This window comes from Pleurodeles waltl, chromosome 6 (assembly GCF_031143425.1).
Source record: "Pleurodeles waltl isolate 20211129_DDA chromosome 6, aPleWal1.hap1.20221129, whole genome shotgun sequence".
In the NCBI taxonomy this organism is placed as follows: Eukaryota; Metazoa; Chordata; class Amphibia; order Caudata; family Salamandridae; genus Pleurodeles; species Pleurodeles waltl.
Window position 1 is genome coordinate 82,879,060 of NC_090445.1, and position 14,778 is coordinate 82,893,837.

At 52.0% G+C, this 14,778-nt stretch overlaps 3 non-coding genes across 3 annotated transcripts; all 3 read left to right on the plus strand.

Annotated features, from left to right (window-relative positions):
• The first annotated feature begins 7,945 nt into the window (after positions 1–7,945).
• Positions 7,946–8,018, plus strand: TRNAK-CUU (transfer RNA lysine (anticodon CUU)). Its single transcript has one exon. It is a non-coding gene; the product is annotated as a tRNA-Lys (tRNA).
• Positions 8,019–11,209: 3,191 nt separating this feature from the next.
• TRNAK-CUU (transfer RNA lysine (anticodon CUU)) lies at positions 11,210–11,282 on the plus strand. Its single transcript has one exon. It is a non-coding gene; the product is annotated as a tRNA-Lys (tRNA).
• Positions 11,283–13,654: 2,372 nt separating this feature from the next.
• TRNAK-CUU (transfer RNA lysine (anticodon CUU)) lies at positions 13,655–13,727 on the plus strand. The gene has a single exon. It is a non-coding gene; the product is annotated as a tRNA-Lys (tRNA).
• The last annotated feature ends 1,051 nt before the right edge of the window (positions 13,728–14,778 follow it).

The window sequence follows — 14,778 nt, forward strand, 5'->3', positions numbered from 1 at the left end:
TGGGAGGCGCCGCTTGGAGCGGTCCTAGGCCGAGCCTTTCCTGCGCCCTTTCCTAGCCTGAGCCGCCCGTGCTTACAGCGAGCTCGGAGTCCGGTCCGGTCCGTCCTGCCACCCCCCCCCCTCCCATCCTTTCAAAAAGGAGGAGTTTGAGGTCTCATCCCCGCTGGTGTTATGAATTAAGTAGACATGAAAACTACTTTACGTCGGCAGCGGGATTTGATCACAGGACTGGAAAAAATACTGCTCTTGAATGTGGCACCTTACACCGCTCGGCCATTCCGGCAGCCTCCAGAACACGGCTCTTTAGGATGGCTGCCACCTCGCGAAACAGGGAGAGTTCACACTGTTCTCTACTGGACATTTAAGTATGTGCCCAGAGACAGGTTGAGAGGACAGATGCATATATGTGCCAGAGTGAGCTCCAGAGAGACTGATGGGGACATAAGACTGGGGTAGAGCGAGAGATGGAGAAAGAGAAAGGTGCCTGTGTCGAGTCAGCAGCAGAGAAAATTAAACAAAGGGGCCTCCTGGGATAACCACACACTACTTCCTCAGAAAGAACACACAGAGGGTGTGTGAAATGACATAAGCACAGCAGCCTGATTAGTTCAGTCGGTAGAGCATGAGACTCTTAATCTCAGGGGCGTGGGTTTGAGCCCCACGTTGGGCGTGATGCTTTTTAAAGGCTTCTCCATTTTCGGGTTCAACATTAACTCTCACCTTTTTCAGATATTTCGCTGAGGTTGAAAACTACACACACACACACACATCCTGCAGTTTGCCTCACGATTCTCACAGGACTCCACACAACGCAGCACTTCCCGCCCTGGGAGGCGCCGCTGGGAGCGGTCCTATGCCGAGCCTTTCCTGCGCCCTTTCCTAGCCTGAGCCGCCCGTGCTTACAGTGAGCGCGAAGTCCGCTCCGGTCCGTCCTGTCCCCCCCCATCCTTTCAAAAAGAGGAGTTTAAAGTCTCATCCCCGCTGGTGTTATGATTAAAGTAGGTATGAAAACTACTTTATGTCAGCAGCGGGATTTGACCACGGGACTGGGGAAAATACTGCTTTTGAATGTGGCGCCTTACACCGCTCGGCCATTCCGGCAGCCTCCGGAAAACATCTCTGGAGGATGACTGCCACCTTGCGAAACAGTGAGAGTTCACACTGTTCTCTACTGGACATTTAAGTATGTGCCCAGAGACAGGTTGAGAGGACAGATGCATGTATGTACCTGAGTGAGCTCCAGAGAGACTGAAGGGGACATAAGACTGGGGTAGAGCGAGAGATGGAGAAAGAGAAAGGTGCCTGTGTCGAGTCAGCAGCAGAGAAAATGAAACAAAGGGGCCTCCTGGGATAACCACACACTACTTCCTCACAAAGAACACACAGAGGGTGTGTGAAATGACATAGGCACAGCAGCTCGGCTAGCTCAGTCGGTAGAGCATGAGACTCTTAATCTCAGGGTAGTGGGTTCGAGCCCAATGTTGGGTGTGATGCTTTTTAAAGGCTTTTCCATTTTCGGGTTTAACATTAAATCTCACCTTTTTCAGATATTTTGCTGAGGCTTTAAACTACACACACACACACACATCCTGCAGTTTGCCTCACGATTCCCACAGGACTCCACACAACGCAGCACTTCCCGCCCTGGGAGGTGCCGCTGGGAGCGGTCCTATGCCGAGCCTTTCCTGCGCCCTTTCCTAGCCTGAGCCGCCCGTGCTTACAGCGAGCTCGGAGTCCGCTCAGGTCCGTCCTGTCCCCCCCCATCCTTTCAAAAAGAGGAGTTTAAAGTCTCATCCCCGCTGGTGTTATGATTAAAGTAGGTATGAAAACTACTTTATGTGGGCAGCAGGATTTGATCACAGGACTGGGGAAAATACTGCTCTTTAATGTGGCACCTTACACCGCTCGGCCATTCCAGCAGCCTCCGGAACACAGCTCTGGAGGATGACTGCCACCTCGCGAAACAGGGAGCGTTCACACTGTTCTCTACTGGACATTTAAGTATGTGCCCAGAGACAGGTTGAGAGGACAGATGCATGTATGTACCAGAGTGAGCTCCAGAGAGACTGATGGGGACATAAGACTGGGGTAGAGCGAGAGATGGAGAAAGAGAAAGGTGCCTGTGTCGAGTCAGCAGCAGAGAAAATGAAACAAAGGGGCCTCCTGGGATAACCACACACTACTTCCTCACAAAGAACACACAGAGGGTGTGTGAAATGAGATAAGCACAGCAGCCCGGCTAGCTCAGTCGGTAGAGAATGAGACTCTTAATCTCAGGGTCGTGGGTTCGAGCCACATGTTGGGTGTGATGCTATTTAAAGGCTTCTCCATTTTAGGGTTTAACATTAACTCTCACCTTTTTCAGTAATTTCGCTGAGGCTTAAAACAACACACACACACATCCTGCAGTTGGCCTCACGATTCCCACAGGACTACACACAACGCAGCACTTCCCGCCCTGGGAGGCGCCGCTGGGAGCGGTCCTAGGCCGAGCCTTTCCTGCGCCCTTTCCTAGCCTGAGCCGCCCGTGCTTACAGCGAGCTCGGAGTCCGCTCCTGTCTGTCCTGTCCCCCCCCCCATCCTTTCAAAAAGAGGAGTTTAAGGTCTCATCCCTGCTGGTGTTATGATTAAAGTAGGTATGAAAACTACTTTATGTCAGCAGCGGGATTTGACCACAGGACTGGGGAAGATACTGCTCTTGAATGTGGCACCTTACACCGCTCGGCCATTCCGGCAGCCTCCGCAACACAGCTCTGGAGGCTGACTGCCACCTCGCGAAACAGGGAGAGTTCACACTGTTCTCTACTGGACATTTAAGCATGTGCCCAGAGACAGGTTGAAAGGACAGATGCATGTATGTACCAGAGTGAGCTCCCAAAAGACTGATGGGGACATAAGACTGGGGTAGAGCGAGAGATGGAGAAAGAGAAAGGTGCCTGTGTCGAGTCAGCAGCAGAGAAAATGAAACAAAGGGGCCTCCTGGGATAACCACACACTACTTCCTCACAAAGAACACACAGAGGGTGTGTGAAATGACATAGGCACAGCAGCCCCGCTAGCTCAGTCGGTAGAGCATGAGACTCTTAATCTCAGGGTCGTGGGTTCGAGCCCAATGTTGGGCGTGATGCTTTTTAAAGGCTTCTCAATTTGGGGATTTAACATTAACTCTCACCTTTTTCAGATATTTCGCTGAGGCTTAAAACTGCACACACACACATCCTGCAGTTTGCCTCACGATTCCCACAGGACTCCACACAACGCAGCACTTCCCGCCCTGGGAGACGCCGCTGGGAGCGGTCCTAGGCCAAGCCTTTCCTGCGCCCTTTCCTAGCCTGAGCCGCCCGTGCTTACAGCGAGCTCGGAGTCCGCTGCGCTCCGTCCTGTCCCCCCCCTATCCTTTCAAAAAGAGGATTATAAGGTCTCATCCCCGCTGGTGTTATGATTAAAGTAGGTATGAAAACTACTTTATGTCGGCAGCAGTATTTGATCACAGGACTGGGGAAAATACTGCTCTTGAATGTGGCACCTCACACCGCTCAGCCATTCCGGCAGCCTCCCAAACGTGGCTCTGGAGGCTGACTGCCACCTCTCGAAACAGGGAGAGTTCACACTGTTCTCTACTGGACATTTAAGTATGTTCCCAGAGACAGGTTGAGAGGACAGATGCATGTATGTACCAGAGTGAGCTCCAGAGAGACTGATGGGGACATAAGACTGGGGTAGAGCGGGAGATGGAGAAAGAGAAAGGTGCCTGTGTCGAGTCAGCAGCAGAGAAAATGAAACAAAGGGGCCTCCTGGGATAACCACACACTACTTCCTTACAAAGAACACACAGAGGGTGTGTGAAATGCCATAGGCACAACAGCCCGGCTAGCTCAGTCGGTAGAGCATGAGACTCTTAATCTCAGGGTCGTGGGTTTGAGCCCCACGTTGGGTGTGATGCTTTTTAAAAGCTTCTCTATTTTAGGGTTTAATATTAACTCTCACATTTTTCAGATATTTCGCTGAGGTTTAAAACTACACACACACACACACATCCTGCCGTTTGCCTCACGATTCCCACAGGACTCCACACAACGCAGCACTTCCCGCCCTGGGAGGCGCCGCTGGGAGCGGTCCTAGGCCCAGCCTTTCCTGCGCCCTTTCCTAACCTGAGCTGCCCGTGCTTACAGCGAGCTCGGAGTCCGCTCCGTTCCATCCTGTCCCCCCCCATCCTTTCAAAAAGAGGAGTTTAAGGTCTCATCCCCGCTGGTGTTATGATTAAAGTAGGTATGAAAACTACCTTATGTCGGCAGCGGGATTTGATTACGGGACTGGGGACGATACTGCTCTAGAATGTGGCACCTTACACCGCTCGGCCTTTCGGGCAGCCTCCGGAACATGGCTCTGGAGGCTGACTGCCACCTCGCAAAACAGGGAGAGGTCACACTGTTCTCTACTGGACATTTAAGTATGTGCCCAGAGACAGGTTGAGACGACAGATGCATGTATGTACCAGAGTGAGCTCCAGAGAGACTGATGGGGACATAAGACTGGAGTAGAGCGAGAGATGGAGAAAGAGAAAGGTGTCTGTATCGAGTCAGCAGCAAAGAAAATGAAACCAAGGGGCCTCCTGGGATAACCACACACTACTTTCTCACAAAGAACACACAGAGTGTGTGTGAAATGACATAGGCACAGCAGCCCGGCTAGCTCAGTCGGTAGAGCATGAGACTCTTAATCTCAGGGTCGTGGGTTCGAGCCTCACGTTGGGCGTGATGATTTTTAAAGGCTTCTCCATTTTCGGGTTTAACATTAACTCTCACCTTTTTCAGATATATTTCGCTGAGGCTTAAAACTACACACACACACACACACATCCTGCAGTTTGCCTCACGATTCCCACAGGACTCCACACAACGCACCACTTCCCACCCTGGGAGGCGCCGCTGGGAGCGGTCCTAGGCGGAGCCTTTCCTGCGCCCTTTCCTAGCCTGAGCCGCCCGTGCTTACAGCGAGCTCGGAGTCCGCTCCGGTCCGTCCTGTCCCCCCCCATCCTTTCAAAAAGAGGAGTTTAAGGTCTCATCCCCGCTGGTGTTATGATTAAAGTAGGTATGAAAACTACTTTATGTCAGCAGCGGGATTTGATCACGGGACTGGGGACGATACTGCTCTAGAATGTGGCACCTTACACCGCTCGGCCATTCCGGCAGCCTGCGGAACACGGCTCTGGAGGCTGACTGCCACCTCGCAAAACAGGGAGAGTTCACACTGTTCTCTACTGGACATTTAAGTATGTGCCCAGAGACAGGTTGAGAGGACAAATGCATGTATGTACCAGAGTGAGCTCCAGAGAGACTGATGGGGACATAAGACTGGGGTAGAGCGAGAGATGGAGAAAGAGAAAGGTGCCTGTGTCGAGTCAGCAGCAGAAAAAATGAAACAAAGGGGCCTCCTGGGATAACCACACACTACTTCCTCACAAAGAACACACAGAGGATGTGAGAAACGATATAGGCACAGCTTCCCGGCTAGCTCAGTCGGTAGAGCATGAGCCTCTTAGTCTCAGGGTCATGGGTTCGAGCCCCACATTGGGCTTGATGCTTTTTAAAGGCTTATCCATTTTCGGGTTTAACATTAACTCTCACCTTTTTCAGATATTTCGCTGAGGCTTAAAACTACACACACACACATCCTGCAGTTTGCCTCACGATTCCCACAGCACTCCACACAACGCAGCACTTCCCACCCTGGGAGGCGCCGATGGGAGCGGTCCTAGGCCGAGCCTTTCCTGCGCCCTTTCCTAGCCTGAGCCGCCCGTGCTTACAGCGAGCTCGGAGTCCGCTCCGGTCCGTCCTGTCTCCCCCCCATCCTTTCAAAAAGAGGAGTTTAAGGTCTCAACCCCGCTGGTGTTATGATTAAAGTAGGTATGAAAACTACTTTATGTCGGCAGCGGGAATTGATTAGGGGACTGGGGAAGATACTGCTCTTGAATGTGGCGCCTTACACCGCTCGGAAATTCCGGCAGCCTCCGGAACACGGCTCTGGAGGCTGACTGCCACCTCGCGAAACAGGGAGAGTTGACACTGTTCTCTACTGGACATTCAAGTATGTGCCCAGAGACAGGTTGAGAGGACAGATGCATTTATGTACCAGAGTGAGCTCCAGAGAGACTGATGGGGACATAAGACTGGGGTAGAGCGAGAGATGGAGAAAGAGAAAGGTGCCTGTGTCGAGTCAGCAGCAGAGAAAATGAAACAAAGGGGCCTACTGGGATAACCACACACTACTTCCTCACAAAGAACACACAAGGATGTGTGAAATGACATAGGCACAGCAGCCCGGCTAGCTCAGTTGGTAGAGCATGAGACTCTAAATCTCAGGGTCGTGGGTTCGAGCCCCACGTTGGGCGTGATGATTTTTAAAGGCTTTTCCATTTTCGGGTTTAACATTAACTCTCACCTTTTTCAGATATTTCGCTGAGGCTTAAAACGACACACACACACACATCCTGCCGTTTGCCTCACGATTCCCACAGGACTCCACACAACGCAGCACTTCCAGCCCTGGGAGGCGCCGCTGGGAGCGGTCCTAGGCCCAGCCTTTCCTGCCCCCTTTCCTAGCCTGAGCCGCCCGTGCTTACAGCGAGCTCGGAGTCCGCTCCGGTCCGTCCTGTCCCCCCCATCTTTTCAAAAAGGGGAGTTTAAGGTCTCATCCCCGCTGGTGTTATGATTAAAGTAGGTATGAAAACTACTTTATGTCAGCAGCGGGATTTGATCACGGGACTGGGGATGATACAGCTCTAGAATGTGGCACCTTACACCGCTCGGCCATTCTGGCAGCCTGCGGAACACTGCTCTGGAGGCTGACTGCCACCTCGCAAAACAGGGAGAGTTCACACTGTTCTCTACTGGACATTTAAGTATGTGCCCAGATACAGGTTGAGAGGACAGATGCATGTATGTACCAGAGTGAGCTCCAGAGAGACTGATGGAGACATAAGACTGGGGTAGAGCGAGAGATGGAGAAAGAGAAAGGTGCCTGTGTCGAGTCAGCAGCAGAGAAAATGAAACAAAGGGGCCTCCTGGGATAACCACACACTACTTCCTCACAAAGAACCCACAGAGGATGTGTGAAATAACATAATCACAGCAGCCCGGCTAGCTCAGTCGGTAGAGCATGAGACTCTTAATCTCAGGGTTCTGGGTTCGAGCCCCACGTTGGGCGTGATGCTTTTTAAAGGCTTATCCATTTTCAGGTTTAACATAAACTCTCACCTTTTTCAGATATTTCGCTGAGGCTTAAAACTACACACACACACACATCCTGCAGTTTGCCTCACGATTCCCACAGGACTCCACACAACGCAGCACTTCCCACCGTGGGAGGCGCCGCTGGAAGCGGTCCTAGGCCGAGCCTTTCCTACGCCCTTTCCTAGCCTGAGCCGCCCGTACTTACAGCGAGCTGGGAGTCCACTCCGGTCCGTCCTATCTCCCCCCCCATCCTTTCAAAAAGAGGAGTTTAAGGTCTCAACCCCGCTGGTGTTATGATTAAAGTAGGTATGAAAACTAATTTATGTCGGCAGCGGGAATTGATTACGGGACTGGGGAAGATACTGCTCTTGAATGTGGCGCCTTACACCGCTCAGAAATTCCGGCAGCCTCCCGAACACGGCTCTGGAGGCTGACTGCCACCTCGCGAAACAGGGAGAGTTCACACTGTTCTCTACTGGACATTCAAGTATGTGCCCAGAGACAGGTTGAGAGGACAGATGCATGTATGTACCAGAGTGAGCTCCAGAGAGACTGATGGGGACATAAGACTGGGGTAGAGCGAGAGATGGAGAAAGGTGCCTGTGTCGAGTCAGCAGCAGAGAAAATGAAACAAAGGGGCCTCTTGGGATAACCACACACTACTTCCTCACAAAGAACACACAGAGGTTGTGTGAAATATCACAGGCACAGCAGCCCGGCTAGCTCAGTCGGTAGAGCATGAGACTCTTAATCTCAGGGTCGTGGGTTCGAGCCCCACATTGGGCATGATGATTTTTAAAGGCTTTTCCATTTTCGGGTTTAACATTAACTCTCACCTTTTTCAGATATTTCGCTGAGGCTTAAAACGAGACACACACACACATCCTGACGTTTGCCTCACGATTCCCACAGGACTCCACACAACGCAGCACTTCCAGCCCTGGGAGGCGCCGCTGAGAGCGGTCCTAGGCCAAACCTTTCCTGCGCCCTTTCCTAGCCTGAGCCGCCCGTGCTTACAGCGAGCTCGGAGTCCGCTCCGGTCCGTCCTGTCCCCCCCCATCCTTTCAAAAAGTGGAGTTTAAGGTCTCATCCCCGCTGGTGTTATGATTAAAGTAGGTATGAAAACTACTTTATGTCAGCAGCGGGATTTGATCACGGGACTGGGGACGATACAGCTCTAGAATGTGGCACCTTACACCGCTCGGCCATTCCGGCAGCCTGCGAAACACTGCTCTGGAGGCTGACTGCCACCTCGCAAAACAGGGAGAGTTCACACTGTTCTCTACTGGACATTTAAGTATGTGCCCAGAGACAGGTTGAGTGGACAGATGCATGTATGTACCAGAGTGAGCTCCAGAGAGACTGATGGGGACATAAGACTGGGGTAGATCGAGAGATGGAGAAAGAGAAAGGTGCCTGTGTCGAGTCAGCAGCAGAGAAAATGAAACAAAGGGGCCTCCTGGGATAACCACACACTACTTCCTCACAAAGAACACACAGAGGATGTGTGAAATGACATAGGCACAGCAGCCCGGCTAACTCAGTCGGTAGAGCATGAGACTCTTAATCTCAGGGTCATGGGTTCGAGCCCCACGTTGGGCGTGATGCTTTTTAAAGGCTTATCCATTTTCGGGTTTAACATTAACTCTCACCTTTTTCAGATATTTCGCTGAGGCTTAAAACTACACACACACACACACACATCCTGCAGTTTGCCTCACGATTCCCACAGGACTCCACACAACGCAGCAGTTCCCACCCTGGGAGGCGCCGCTGGGAGCGGTCCTAGGCCGAGCCTTTCCTACGCCCTTTCCTAGCCTGAGCCGCCCGTGCTTACAGCGAGCTGGGAGTCCGCTCCGGTCCGTCCTATCTCCCCCCCATCCTTTCAAAAAGAGGAGTTTAAGGTCTCAACCCCGCTGGTGTTATGACTAAAGTAGGTATGAAAACTAATTTATGTCGGCAGCGGGAATTGATTACGGGACTGGGGAAGATACTGCTCTTGAATGTGGCGCCTTACACCGCTCGGAAATTCCGGCAGCCTCCCGAACACGGCTCTGGAGGCTGACTGCCACCTCGCGAAACAGGGAGAGTTCACACTGTTCTCTACTGGACATTTAAGTATGTGCCCAGAGACAGGTTGAGAGGACAGATGCATGTATGTACCAGAGTGAGCTCCAGAGAGACTGATGGGGACATAAGACTGGGGTAGAGCGAGAGATGGAGAAAGAGAAAGGTGCCTGTGTTGAGTCAGCAGCAGAGAAAATGAAACAAAGGGGCCTCCTGGGATAACCACACACTAGTTCCTCACAAAGAACACACAGGGGGTGTGTGAAATAACATAGGCACAGGAGCCCGGCTAGCTCAGTCAGTAGAGCATGAGACTCTTAATCTCAGGGTCGTGGGTTCGAGCCCCACATTGGGCGTGATGCTTTTTAAAGGCTTCTCCATTTTCGGGTTTAACATTAACTCTCACCTTTTTCAGATATTTCGCTGAGGCTTAAAACGACACACACACACACATCCTGCCGTTTGCCTCACGATTCCCACAGGACTCCACACAACGCAGCACTTCCAGCCCTGGGAGGCGCCGCTGGGAGCGGTCCTAGGCCCAGCCTTTCCTGCCCCCTTTCCTAGCCTGAGCCGCCCGTGCTTACAGCGAGCTCGGAGTCCGCTCCGGTCCGTCCTGTCCCCCCCATCTTTTCAAAAAGAGGAGTTTAAGGTCTCATCCCCGCTGGTGTTATGATTAAAGTAGGTATGAAAACTACTTTATGTCAGCAGCGGGATTTGATCACGGGACTGGGGATGATACGGCTCTAGAATGTGGCACCTTACACCGCTCGGCCATTCTGGCAGCCTGCGGAACACTGCTCTGGAGGCTGACTGCCACCTCGCAAAACAGGGAGAGTTCACACTGTTCTCTACTGGACATTTAAGTATGTGCCCAGATACAGGTTGAGAGGACAGATGCATGTATGTACCAGAGTGAGCTCCAGAGAGACTGATGGAGACATAAGACTGGGGTAGAGCGAGAGATGGAGAAAGAGAAAGGTGCCTGTGTCGAGTCAGCAGCAGAGAAAATGAAACAAAGGGGCCTCCTGGGATAACCACACACTACTTCCTCACAAAGAACCCACAGAGGATGTGTGAAATAACATAAGCACAGCAGCCCGGCTAGCTCAGTCGGTAGAGCATGAGACTCTTAATCTCAGGGTTCTGGGTTCGAGCCCCACGTTGGGCGTGATGCTTTTTAAAGGCTTATCCATTTTCAGGTTTAACATTAACTCTCACCTTTTTCAGATATTTCGCTGAGGCTTAAAACTACACACACACACACATCCTGCAGTTTGCCTCACGATTCCCACAGGACTCCACACAACGCAGCACTTCCCACCGTGGGAGGCGCCGCTGGAAGCGGTCCTAGGCCGAGCCTTTCCTACGCCCTTTCCTAGCCTGAGCCGCCCGTACTTACAGCGAGCTGGGAGTCCACTCCGGTCCGTCCTATCTCCCCCCCCATCCTTTCAAAAAGAGGAGTTTAAGGTCTCAACCCCGCTGGTGTTATGATTAAAGTAGGTATGAAAACTAATTTATGTCGGCAGCGGGAATTGATTACGGGACTGGGGAAGATACTGCTCTTGAATGTGGCGCCTTACACCGCTCAGAAATTCCGGCAGCCTCCCGAACACGGCTCTGGAGGCTGACTGCCACCTCGCGAAACAGGGAGAGTTCACACTGTTCTCTACTGGACATTCAAGTATGTGCCCAGAGACAGGTTGAGAGGACAGATGCATGTATGTACCAGAGTGAGCTCCAGAGAGACTGATGGGGACATAAGACTGGGGTAGAGCGAGAGATGGAGAAAGGTGCCTGTGTCGAGTCAGCAGCAGAGAAAATGAAACAAAGGGGCCTCTTGGGATAACCACACACTACTTCCTCACAAAGAACACACAGAGGTTGTGTGAAATATCACAGGCACAGCAGCCCGGCTAGCTCAGTCGGTAGAGCATGAGACTCTTAATCTCAGGGTCGTGGGTTCGAGCCCCACATTGGGCATGATGATTTTTAAAGGCTTTTCCATTTTCGGGTTTAACATTAACTCTCACCTTTTTCAGATATTTCGCTGAGGCTTAAAACGAGACACACACACACATCCTGACGTTTGCCTCACGATTCCCACAGGACTCCACACAACGCAGCACTTCCAGCCCTGGGAGGCGCCGCTGAGAGCGGTCCTAGGCCAAACCTTTCCTGCGCCCTTTCCTAGCCTGAGCCGCCCGTGCTTACAGCGAGCTCGGAGTCCGCTCCGGTCCGTCCTGTCCCCCCCCATCCTTTCAAAAAGTGGAGTTTAAGGTCTCATCCCCGCTGGTGTTATGATTAAAGTAGGTATGAAAACTACTTTATGTCAGCAGCGGGATTTGATCACGGGACTGGGGACGATACAGCTCTAGAATGTGGCACCTTACACCGCTCGGCCATTCCGGCAGCCTGCGAAACACTGCTCTGGAGGCTGACTGCCACCTCGCAAAACAGGGAGAGTTCACACTGTTCTCTACTGGACATTTAAGTATGTGCCCAGAGACAGGTTGAGTGGACAGATGCATGTATGTACCAGAGTGAGCTCCAGAGAGACTGATGGGGACATAAGACTGGGGTAGATCGAGAGATGGAGAAAGAGAAAGGTGCCTGTGTCGAGTCAGCAGCAGAGAAAATGAAACAAAGGGGCCTCCTGGGATAACCACACACTACTTCCTCACAAAGAACACACAGAGGATGTGTGAAATGACATAGGCACAGCAGCCCGGCTAACTCAGTCGGTAGAGCATGAGACTCTTAATCTCAGGGTCATGGGTTCGAGCCCCACGTTGGGCGTGATGCTTTTTAAAGGCTTATCCATTTTCGGGTTTAACATTAACTCTCACCTTTTTCAGATATTTCGCTGAGGCTTAAAACTACACACACACACACACATCCTGCAGTTTGCCTCACGATTCCCACAGGACTCCACACAACGCAGCAGTTCCCACCCTGGGAGGCGCCGCTGGGAGCGGTCCTAGGCCGAGCCTTTCCTACGCCCTTTCCTAGCCTGAGCCGCCCGTGCTTACAGCGAGCTGGGAGTCCGCTCCGGTCCGTCCTATCTCCCCCCCATCCTTTCAAAAAGAGGAGTTTAAGGTCTCAACCCCGCTGGTGTTATGACTAAAGTAGGTATGAAAACTAATTTATGTCGGCAGCGGGAATTGATTACGGGACTGGGGAAGATACTGCTCTTGAATGTGGCGCCTTACACCGCTCGGAAATTCCGGCAGCCTCCCGAACACGGCTCTGGAGGCTGACTGCCACCTCGCGAAACAGGGAGAGTTCACACTGTTCTCTACTGGACATTTAAGTATGTGCCCAGAGACAGGTTGAGAGGACAGATGCATGTATGTACCAGAGTGAGCTCCAGAGAGACTGATGGGGACATAAGACTGGGGTAGAGCGAGAGATGGAGAAAGAGAAAGGTGCCTGTGTTGAGTCAGCAGCAGAGAAAATGAAACAAAGGGGCCTCCTGGGATAACCACACACTAGTTCCTCACAAAGAACACACAGGGGGTGTGTGAAATAACATAGGCACAGGAGCCCGGCTAGCTCAGTCAGTAGAGCATGAGACTCTTAATCTCAGGGTCGTGGGTTCGAGCCCCACATTGGGCGTGATGCTTTTTAAAGGCTTCTCCATTTTCGGGTTTAACATTAACTCTCACCTTTTTCAGATATTTCGCTGAGGCATAAAACTACACAAACACACATCCTGCAGTTTGCCTCACGATTCCCACAGGACTCCACACAACACAGCACTTCCAGCCCTGGGAGGCGCCGCTGGGAGCGGTCCTAGGCCGAGCCTTTCCTGCACCCTTTCCTAGCATGAGCCGCCCGTGCTTACAGCGAGGTCGGAGTCCGCTCCGGTCCGTCCTGTCCCCCCCCCCATCCTTTCAAAAAGAGGAGTTTAAGGTCTCATCCCTGCTGGTGTTATGATTAAAGTAGGTATGAAAACTACTTTATGTCGGCAGCAGGATTTGATCACAGGATTGGGGAAGATACTGCTCTTCAATGTGGCGTCTTACACCGCTCAGCCATTCCGGCAGCCTCCAAAACACAGCTCTGGAGGCTGACTGCCACCTCGCGAAACAGGGAGAGTTCACACTGTTCTCTACTGGACATTTAAGTATGTGCCCAGAGACAGGTTGAGAGGACAGATGCATGTATTTACCAGAGTGAGCTCCAGAGAGACTGATGGGGACATAAGACTGGGGTAGAGCGAGAGATGGAGAAAGGTGCCTGTGTCGAGTCAGCAGCAGAGAAGATGAAACAAAGGGGCCTCTTGGGATAACCACACACTACTTCCTCACAAAGAACACACAGAGGTTGTGTGAAATACAGCAGGCACAGCAGCCCGGCTAGCTCAGTCGGTAGAGCATGAGACTCTTAATCTCAGGGTCGTGGGTTCGAGCCCCACGTTGGGTGTGATGATTTTTAAAGGCTTTTCCATTTTCGGGTTTAACATTAACTCTCACCTTTTTCAGATATTTCGCTGAGGCTTAAAACGAGACACACACACACATCCTGCCGTTTGCCTCATGATTCCCACAGGACTCCACACAACGCAGCACTTCCAGCCCTGGGAGGCGCCGCTGAGAGCGGTCCTAGGCCAAGCCTTTCCTGCGCCCTTTCCTAGCCTGAGCCGCCCGTGCTTACAGCGAGCTCGGAGTCCGCTCCGGTCCGTCCTGTCCCCCCCCCATCCTTTCAAAAAGTGGAGTTTAAGGTCTCATCCCCGCTGGTGTTATGATTAAAGTAGGTATGAAAACTACTTTATGTCAGCAGCGGGATTTGATCACAGGACTGGGGACGATACAGCTCTAGAATGGGGCACCTTACACCGCTCTGCCATTCCGGCAGCCTGCAGAACACTGCTCTGGAGGCTGACTGCCACCTCGCGAAACAGGGAGAGTTCACACTGTTCTCTACTGGACATTTAAGTATGTGCCCAGAGACAGGTTGAGAGGACAGATGCATGTATGTACCAGAGTGAGCTCCAGAGAGACTGATGGGGACATAAGACTGGGGTAGAGCGAGAGATGGAGAAAGAGAAAGGTGCCTGTGTCGAGTCAGCAGCAGAGAAAATGAAACAAAGGGGCCTCCTGGGATAACCACACACTACTTCCTCACAAAAAACACACAGAGGATGTGTGAAATGACATAGGCACAGCAGCCCGGCTAGCTCAGTTGGTAAAGCATGAGACTCTTAATCTCAGGGTTGTGGGTTCAAGCCCCACGTTGGGTGTGATGCTTTTTAAAGGCTTCTCCATTTTCGGGTTTAACATTAACTCTCACCTTTTTCAGATATATTTCGCTGAGGCTTAAAACTACACACACACACACACATCCTGCAGTTTGCCTCACGATTCCCACAGGACTCCACACAACGCAGCACTTCCCACCCTGGGAGGCGCCGCTTGGAGCGGTCCTAGGCCGAGCCTTTCCTGCGCCCTTTTCTAGCCTGAGCCGCCCGTGCTTA